The sequence below is a fragment of the Mastomys coucha genome, unplaced genomic scaffold (assembly GCF_008632895.1).
Source record: "Mastomys coucha isolate ucsf_1 unplaced genomic scaffold, UCSF_Mcou_1 pScaffold20, whole genome shotgun sequence".
In the NCBI taxonomy this organism is placed as follows: Eukaryota; Metazoa; Chordata; class Mammalia; order Rodentia; family Muridae; genus Mastomys; species Mastomys coucha.
Genome location: NW_022196903.1, coordinates 5736507 through 5745933, shown reverse-complemented (window position 1 = coordinate 5745933; position 9427 = coordinate 5736507). Strand labels below are relative to the sequence as shown.

The window sequence follows — 9427 nt, the reverse complement described above, 5'->3', positions numbered from 1 at the left end:
TTTTATTTTTCACTGCATTAAAATTTATATTCACATATATTGCAAAGACATTTCTGTGGGAAAATGTACCACACAGGCTTTTTATTTATAACTACTCAAAACTTTGATGATGGAACTAAAATGATTAATTCTTCTGATGTGAGTTGACTTCTCCTTTAGCTATAACTGGAGATATCAGACAATGGGCAGATACATGGGTTTGGCCCATTCAGGAATCTTGGTGGCTCCAGACTGGTTTTGCAAAGGCTACTCTAGAAGCCATGCTAGAAGTAAAATGGTAGAATTGCCTGTTATCTGTAGCTTGAACAATCACTATGACTGCCAAATTGATTCCCAGTAATTTTTTAGTAATTTCTATTGAAATGTTTGGTGAATTCCTTCTCTTTGGGTTTCATCCACATACATGTCACTCATTTTCTTAAATCCTGTCCTAAGGAACAAAAGAATGCTCTTCACTCTGGTCCTCACTTGTTGAGGTTTCATGCATTGCAAATTCCCTTTTCCAGCCTCTGGCTCCTCTCTTCAATTTGTTTGTGCCTTTTATTTTTGGCTTGAATATAAATTGTTCCATTTGCAGTAAAAAAAAATTATCTATGTTTTTCTCTGTATTTTATTTACTGAATTTAGATAATCTGTGTGTATGGAATCTGAGTCATATCTTTATCAAAAAGTACTAAAAGTTATTTTGATAGTGTAGGAAAGAATGACGATTATTTTCCTCACATTCTTTTAATAACTGGGGACATTCATGTATCAGCTTTATTTCTACTCCTTTGTGGTATATAATCAGGATACATTCTTTCTCTTGAAATGGGAAAAACTATAAAGCCTTAGTAATGAAACAACTTTAACAGGGGGTTGTTTCCCATTCTTGTAGGATACTCTTTCCAACAGTTCAGTCTAGAGGGTGACTGAATTCTAGAAGTCAGAATCAATTAGAAAACAAGTTTCAATAAAGGATGTTCAATTTCTAACTTAATAACTTTAATTATAGACTGATAATTATCAGAACTCCTGTCAAGACCCGATAATCAGCTATGGTGTCAGTTGAGTGAACTCAGCCATGGAAGGAACATACTTAGGATAACTTTAGAACAGGAATAGGGGAACATTTTTTAGAATACTCAAAATAAGAACTACTCCGAGATACCTAAGTGATTACAAGATAGCCCTGATCTTCCAGGACCAAAGCTTCATTCCTAAACTGCACATCAGATGGCTCCCCCTGCCTGTATCACCAGTACCTCTGGCTTCTGTAGTCACCTGCATGTACATGTATATGCCCTGATACCTACATAAAAATACACATAATTTAAAATAATAAAAGTATTTTAAAGAATAAACAAAATGTAGATCAATGAAAAATATTTTTACTCTCATAAATGCAAATTACATGAATGCTTCAATGGACTGAAATCTGAGCAAAATTATTAAAAGTATAATGCACTTCAAATGTGCACACAATTTTGTTTTTACTAGATATTCCAAGAGGACAATGCATATAATGATCTCATAAGGAGTCTAGCACATGACACATAGCTATCAAGTGATCCTGTGCATTGAACTCTAAGTTGTAATAATAATTTGTTCATCTTTAACCTTGATTCTGGGTTATGATAACTTAAAGGAGTATCAAGTCAGTTCTTTTTGTCTCTATAATATAAGCACTCAGGTTTGAATGATGATTTTTCTGGTATATATACATAAATGACATATATGAAAAAAATCTGCAAATTCCCAAAAAGTTTTGAGGTACACATGCCTTAAGAAATACTCTAAGCTTGATTGTTTGTGTGTGTGTGTGTGTGTGTGTGTGTGTGTATGTGTGTGTGTGTAATGATTAAAGGTGTTGATTCTCGTAATAAGGGAAGACAGCACTACAATTAGAAACAATACAATGAAAATGCCACTTTTTTCAAGTTATATCCATTATATTTTGACTATTTGGTAAGTTCCTTTTATATGCTCAACCTTGTTTGTATCCACATAGGTTTTTAAAGCCTATTGCACAGTTCAAAAGTAATTGTTATGTGAGGAAAGTGTGGATTGAATATGATTGACCTAGGGAGTAGCACTATCAGGAGGTGTGGCCTTGCTGGAGTAGGTGTGGCCTTGTTGTAGAAAGTGTATCACTTTGTGGGCTTTGAGACCCTCCTCCTAACTGCCTGAAAGACAGTAGTCTTCTGTTTGCCTCCAGAACAATATGTACATCTCTCAGCTCCTCTAGCACCATGTCTGCATGAACACTGTCATGCTTCTTGTCATGATGACAATGGACTGGACCTCTGAACTGTTAGCCAGCCCCAATCAAATGTTGTCCTTTATAAGAGTTGCCTTGGTCATGTTGTCTCTTTACAGCAATAGAAACCCTAACAAAGACAGAAGTAAAATAATAAAATGGGTGATTATTGTTGAAATTATCATGAGAGTTGAGAAATTCTCTCATATATCACTACAACTAATCTAAACTACAAGCCTAAACATGTAAATTGACTAAAGACTCTCAAATTATTGGATGCTTTCATATGATATGGTATGCAAAATTTTTCTAAGCTGGCCTATATCAAAATATGATCACCATGACTTTTTTCTGTTATCAGTATCAATTTAAGTAACAGAAGATTCTATGAAAAATAACTTACAATATTGATATGAACCTAAGCATCCAAAAGGAAATGAAACAAAATGATAAATCTATACCACTGAAAACAATTTTACAGAATATTTAATTATATGGAAAATTTTCACAACTATATTTAATGAGAAAAGTTTACAAAAATGGCCTAGTTTAGTGGTTCTCAAGCTGTGGGTCATTACACTTTGGCGGCTTGAATGACCTTTTCATGATGGTTACGTAACAGATAGCTTGCATATCTCTATTTATATTACTATTTGTAATAGTAGCAAAATTACAGTTATGTAGTAGCAGAAAAATAATTTTATGTTTGAGGGACACCACACAAAGAGGAACTGTATTAAAGGGCTGTAAAATAAGAAAAGTTGAGAGTCACTGGCACCGTGTTACCATATATGCACATAAGCACAAAAACTTATGTGGAAGGATATGGCAGGCTTTACATAGTATGTCTTTGCGGGGAATTATGAATTTATACCTTTCATTTTAATCCCTTTACAAAATCCTAATAAATTGCATCATGAAATCAATGGCAGATAATTAATAGCAGAACTCAAAATTTAGATGACGTCTAAAACACTATTATAGGAGAGTGAGAAGAACACGAAGTGATGTCACTGAAGAATAAAGTCTTAATATGACTAAATAATAACTCAGATACAGAACAACCTATCCTTAGAGCATCTGTGGCACATCTCTCTATAACTGGCTCAAGGGTACCACCTGGAATCTTCTGGGGTTGATATTTCAATGTTGGTTTGCTGTTCTTATTATTTTCAATATTGTATACTGCTGGTATTCACTAAAAGGCAAGAAAAAAGAGACCCAGTTGGGATAGCACTTTCTCTTCCACATTAAATATTCTTTAAAAGTTCTTTGGAGTCTCCTTGTAAACATGAAATATTAAAATGATCAATTGATTATAGTAGATAAGTTTTAAAATAAAGATCATTATATAGTATTCTTAGATGAAAATTTTGTAGATTCCACACTTTTGGCCTGGGGAAGGTGATATTGAGAAATAGCCAGAATATATCCAAATAAATAAAAAAACACATTATTTTACAAGCATTGGGAACCTACTGGAATATTCCAAGCATAATGTAATTATTATAACTTTCCTGATGGAGATTTAGTAGGAAACTAAAAAATAAGAAAGGAAAAAAAAGCAGACAGGGATTTTCAAAATAATGTTTTATATAGGCAATGATAAAAAAGAAGGATATGTTCAATTCATTGGACAGATGTTTAGCATGGAGATAAACAAACAAATAAACAAATAAATAAAAAAATTGGAGAAAATGAAACTTTAAATATTTGCTTTCACATACTGGGAATGCAAAAAGCAAATGCCATTAGTGTTCAGAAATGTTTTGTATTCCTTATTTAACTAAATTGAAGCATATAATATAATTAGAAAATTGAAGGAGGGTGGGGCTACAGAAATTAAATATTTATTAGGAAGCACTTCCCATCAACTACTTGTCCATGCATAGATCAAACAGATCTAATAACTTCTTGATAAATTCATCACTTTTCATTAAAAGAGCAATTGTAGTTGGTAAAAGGTAGTGGTTACAGTGTGCTACGCAATTAACACAGTGTGACATAAGCTAAAACATGTTCTCAATAGACCATTTCTGGGAAGAGTAGATATTAGATTTACAATACTTAAGTCTAAACTTTTTTTCTCAATGTTTTATCATTTTGTTAAGCCAGGTAAAAAATATTTATTTAAACACTATAAAACTGTGTCATATTCCAAAAAGTACTTTAAACATGAGGAAGAAAATCTGATAGGTCAATAGTTATTATCAATATTTCATTGATATTACTATACCATATATTTTATTTACTATATATAAATTATAATACTTATTATTATAAATAAAGAATGTTAGTTCTCTGAGAGTTCGATAGTCTTATTCTAAATTTATTCTTTGGTTTTAAACATGACATCTTAATGTAAAAAGGAAGACAATGGAATGTACTCCTTTTTTGTTTGTTTGTTTGTTGTTGTTGTTGTTTTTTCAGACAAGGTTTATTGAGACAAGGTTTCCCTGTATAGCCCTGGCTGTCCTGGAACTCACTCTGTAGACCAGGTTGGCCTTGAATCCAGAAATCCACCTGCCTCTGCCTCCCAAGTGCTGGGATTAAAGGCGTGCGCCACCACTGCCTGTCGGAATATACTCCTTTTGAAAACCATAACTGAGAGCTCAATCCCTAAACTGCATATTTCATCTGGGAAGTTCAAATTTTTAATTTCTATTTTAATAAGTTTTCATTTCATATAGCCAATATGAGTTCTCTTGAAGAATGAAGAAAACAAAATATAATATAAAACAAAATAGAGAATAAATTGCTGATCTACTTTTGATCAGTGCCTAAAATCTCATAGGAGTTTTGATCTTTATATGGACCTTTTCTCCTTTTATTAGTTTCCTCTTTTTGATAAGTTCTTTGTGGTCATTTTAATCAGTTCTAAGAAATTACCTACAGGCAGTAATGGTGCATGCCTTTAATCCCAGCACTTGGGAGGCAGAGGCAGGCGGATTTCTGAGTTCGAGGCCAGCCTGGTCTACAGAGTGAGTTCCGGGACAGCCAGGGCTACACAGAGAAACCCTGTCTCAAAAAAACAAAAAACAACAAAACAAACAAACAAACAAAAAAACAATAACAAAAAAAAGTAAAAAGAAAAGAAAAAGAAAAAATTACCTACTATTTTCTGTAGGTACAACTGTCATGAAAGTTTGGCTTCATTTTTGTTTGGCCACTTACATTTTTAAGCTCTATTCTTCAGTCCTTCTGTCTTGCTCCACATCTATATAAACTGCTCAGAAAGCCCAGGCTCTCTTCTCATATAAGTACATTAGGAACACTCTCTATGTGAGGAACACACAAAACAGCCTTACTCCCATGATAATCCCAACCTATTTTACCTTCCCTTCTTCTCTCTGCCTATCTCTTTCTCCTTGTCTTTGTCTCTGTCTCTTTGCTCTCCTTCATACTACTCCTGCTTCACTCACTATGTTTTTTCCAATCTCAATCCCCTGCTATTCTCCCATTTCTGGCAAATATTCCATGCTCCTGACCATGTTCAGTTTACTTCTTTCCCTTTCTCTCCTCAACTTTCCCACATGCCATTTTCCCTGTTCCCCATATCTTCAATAAAACCCTTTCACTAAACCATATCATGGAGTGATCATGTCATCAGTTTATACAAACACTTGACTTCTTTATCTCATGTCCCAATTTGGGAGAGAAAAAAAGACAGATTTAGCCTCTTATCTGAAACTAACACAAATGAAGTTTGATGATTAATTTTATTCAGAGATCAATATTTTACCAGGTTGATTGGATGGTTCCGTGAAAAAGTATGTATTGTATAAGTATGTGGAACCAGGTTGGGTCTCCAGCACCCGCACAGATGTAGAGCGCCAATGGTGATAGGATGGAGATAGTAAATTGGAAATATAGAGGCCAGAACATAAAGATTAACTGGACTAAAAACATCAATAGGCTTTGAATTCTTTTTATACAATGGGGCATGATAATGGTGTTTGTGGTGGGTCATACTATTTGTGTGTATTTAAGACATGTTCAGAACATGTTATTTTGATAAATTTCATTGATAAATTTCACTTAATTGAGTCATCATCATGATTTCTTATTATTTGCTGACATTTTGCCATAAACATGCTAATTCAGGAAAAATGGGTTCAATTATATTCTTACTCTCCATATTTATATAATTTGGAAATGATATTTTAAGAGATGTAATAGTATTTAAAAATGTTTAGAGATTTAAATGTTAAGTTTTAGTTGATATGAAGCTTAAAACCTACCTGTTCAAGTTTTTACCTTAAGAGTAAGATGCCCTCAGGGCTTCAGTCTTTTTCCCTCACCAAATACCAGATCAAGTTCCACTCTTCCCCTCACTGCCTTTGCACTTTCCCTCCCAGGTCTCTCCCTTCTCTTGTGATTGCTTTCTTCTCCCTCCCAAAGCCCTTCAGCTTGTCGACCTTTTTGAGTTCAGTGGACTATATCTTGGATATCCTGTACTTTTTTCCCCTAATATACACTTATTAGTGGGTACATACATTCATGTCCTTTTGGGTCTGAGTTACCTCACTCAGGATAATATTTTCCAGTTCCATCCATTTGCCTGAAAATGTCCTTGTTCTTAATAGCTGAGTAGTATTCCATTGTGTAAATGAACCACATTTTCTGTATCTACTCTTACGTCGTAGGACATCTGAATTGTTTGCAGCTTCTGGCTATCACAAATAAGACTACTGTGAACATAATGGAACGTGTGCCCCTGTTGCATGGTGAGGCATCTTTTGCCCTGAGGGCCAGCAGAAAGAATGTAAACAGGCAACCTCTGGAGGAAAGAGGTTGGGGAACCCTCCAGAATGCACCAGAGATGAGAGACTCTCGGGGCTCAAAGGGAGGGACCTTAGATGAGAGTAGGGAGAGCCTACTTTCAGTAGGAAGACAGGACATCAAGTGAGGTAGGGTGTTGCCACCCCACAATCAAAACTCTGACCCATAATTGTTCCTGTCTAAAAGAACTGCAGGAATGGAAATGGAAAGGAGCCTGAGGAAAAGAAAGTCCAGTGACAGGCCCAAAGTGGGATCCAGCTCAAGGGGACATCCCAAGGCCTGACACTATTACTAAGGCTATGCAACACTCACAAAAAGGGACCTAGCATGACTGCACTCCTGAAGATCCAACAAATAGCTGAAAGAGTCAGATGCAGATATTTGTACCCAACCAATTGACAGAAGCTGGTGACCCCTGTGGTTGAATTAGGGAAAGGCTGAAAGAAGCTGAGGAGGAGGGCAACAGTGTAGAAGCAGTCTCAATTAACCTGGACCCCTGAGGTCTGTCAAACACTAGACCACAAACAAGGCAGCATACACAAGCTTATATGAGGCTCCCAACACATATACAACAGAGGACTGTGGGATCTGGGTTCAGTCAGAGAAGATGTACCTAACCCTCAAGAGACTGGAGGCCCCAGCAAGTTTAGAGGTCTGGTTGGTAGGGGATGGGTGGTGGGACATCCTCATGGAGACAGGGGGTGGGGAGGAGGTATAGGACGTGAAATAGTTAGAGGGTGGAAGGAGGGTAAATAAAATCTGGAGTGGAAAGAAAGAAAGAAAGAAAGAAAGAAAGAAAGAAAGAAAGAAAGAAAGAAAGAAAGAAAGAAAGAAAGAAAAAAGAAATATATATATATATATATATATATATATATATGTATATATGTATGTATGTATGTATGTATGTATGTATAACGTGAGGGCCAGAGAGATGGTACAGCAGTTAAGAGCACTGACTGCTCTTCCAGAAGTCCTGAATTCAATTCCCAGCAACCACATGATGGCACACAACCATCTGTAATGAACTCTGATGCCATCTTCTGGTATGTCTGAAGACAATTTACTCCTATACATAAATAAATAATCCTTAAAAAAAGAGTGAGATGCATGCAACTTCTATTGATCCTATTGGGAACATACATATGAAGTAAAAATAATAGGTTTTCATATCTAAGAAATTGCCACAAACACTTGTTTATACTGACAAGTTAATTGAAACGTTTTTTTTTTTAAATTAGGAAAGTTTACACATCATGTAATAAATTTCAAGTGATTTAAGTGTATATAAATATCTTCTCATTATAAAGTCAAAATCTGTTTGAAATATCATTGTTAACTTAAGACACCTCTGTGGTTCACCTCTCTGATATTGGCACACCCTACTTTTCTGTGCTCATTTCCTGACATCTTCTTCCTTAAAACTCCTGTCAGTGCTATTGTTGAGTCTGTTGGTGTTGTCTTTATCAAGTGTCCTTCTGTCTTTCACTTTAAATGAATGAATGAATGAATTAGTTAATTCATTCATTAATATAGAAGGAAATCACACTTTGGAAATGGACTCTTACAACATTAAAGTAACTCTTTAGTCCCAATAATTTGAACTTAAAAAAAAAAAAAAACATGAATGCTTTCTTCAGGGACATTGGAAAACCATTCTCAAATCAACCAGGAAACTTCCTCCTTGCAGGTCAGCTTTCATGATGTTAGAAAGTATTTTGAAGATCACTGGGGAAGAAAAAAATTGATACTAATATGCAAAGATGGACTCTGCATGCTTCAATACTGGCCTACAAGGCAAGATCTGTCTGCTGGTTAAACGGTGCCAGAAGTGTCATAGAATATTGCAATATGAATAAGAAATAGTTTCCATAAGTTCATGTGTTTGGAAATTTGATCCCTAGCTGAGACACTTTAGAACTTTAAGGACGTGGAAATTTACTGGAAGAAGTTACATGTTACTGTGGTCAGCTTTCAGCATTTGTAGCCCTGTGCTCGCTTCATCAGCACATACACTAAAACTGGAACAATACAGAGAAGATTAGTATGGCCCCTGCGCAAGGATGACAAGCAAATTCATGAAGCGTTCCATATTAAAAAAAAAAAGAATTTATAGATTTATAGTCCTATCCTATGTCCGGCTCTCTTTCTGTTTCATAAGGCCTGTGGAGATGTGATCTCTCATCTTCTGGCTCCTGCCACCATGCCTTTCCCTCTATTGTGAACATCTAGACCTCTGGAATCATAAGCTAAAATAAATTTTCTTCCTTAAATTGATATTTTATCAAAGCAACAGAAGAGTGATTAATGCAGAAGCTGGCACCAAGAAGTAGGGTGTGTTTGCAAAGAGCCTGATCATGTGTTTTGGGGGGGGAGAAATTTGCATTATTAGATTAGAAAGGTAGTTGG

General features: G+C 35.3%; 1 non-coding gene across 1 annotated transcript; it reads left to right on the top strand.

Moving 5' to 3' along the window:
- The first annotated feature begins 9009 nt into the window (after positions 1–9009).
- LOC116100081 lies at positions 9010–9116 on the top strand. The gene has a single exon (XR_004122447.1). It is a non-coding gene; the product is annotated as a U6 spliceosomal RNA (small nuclear RNA).
- The last annotated feature ends 311 nt before the right edge of the window (positions 9117–9427 follow it).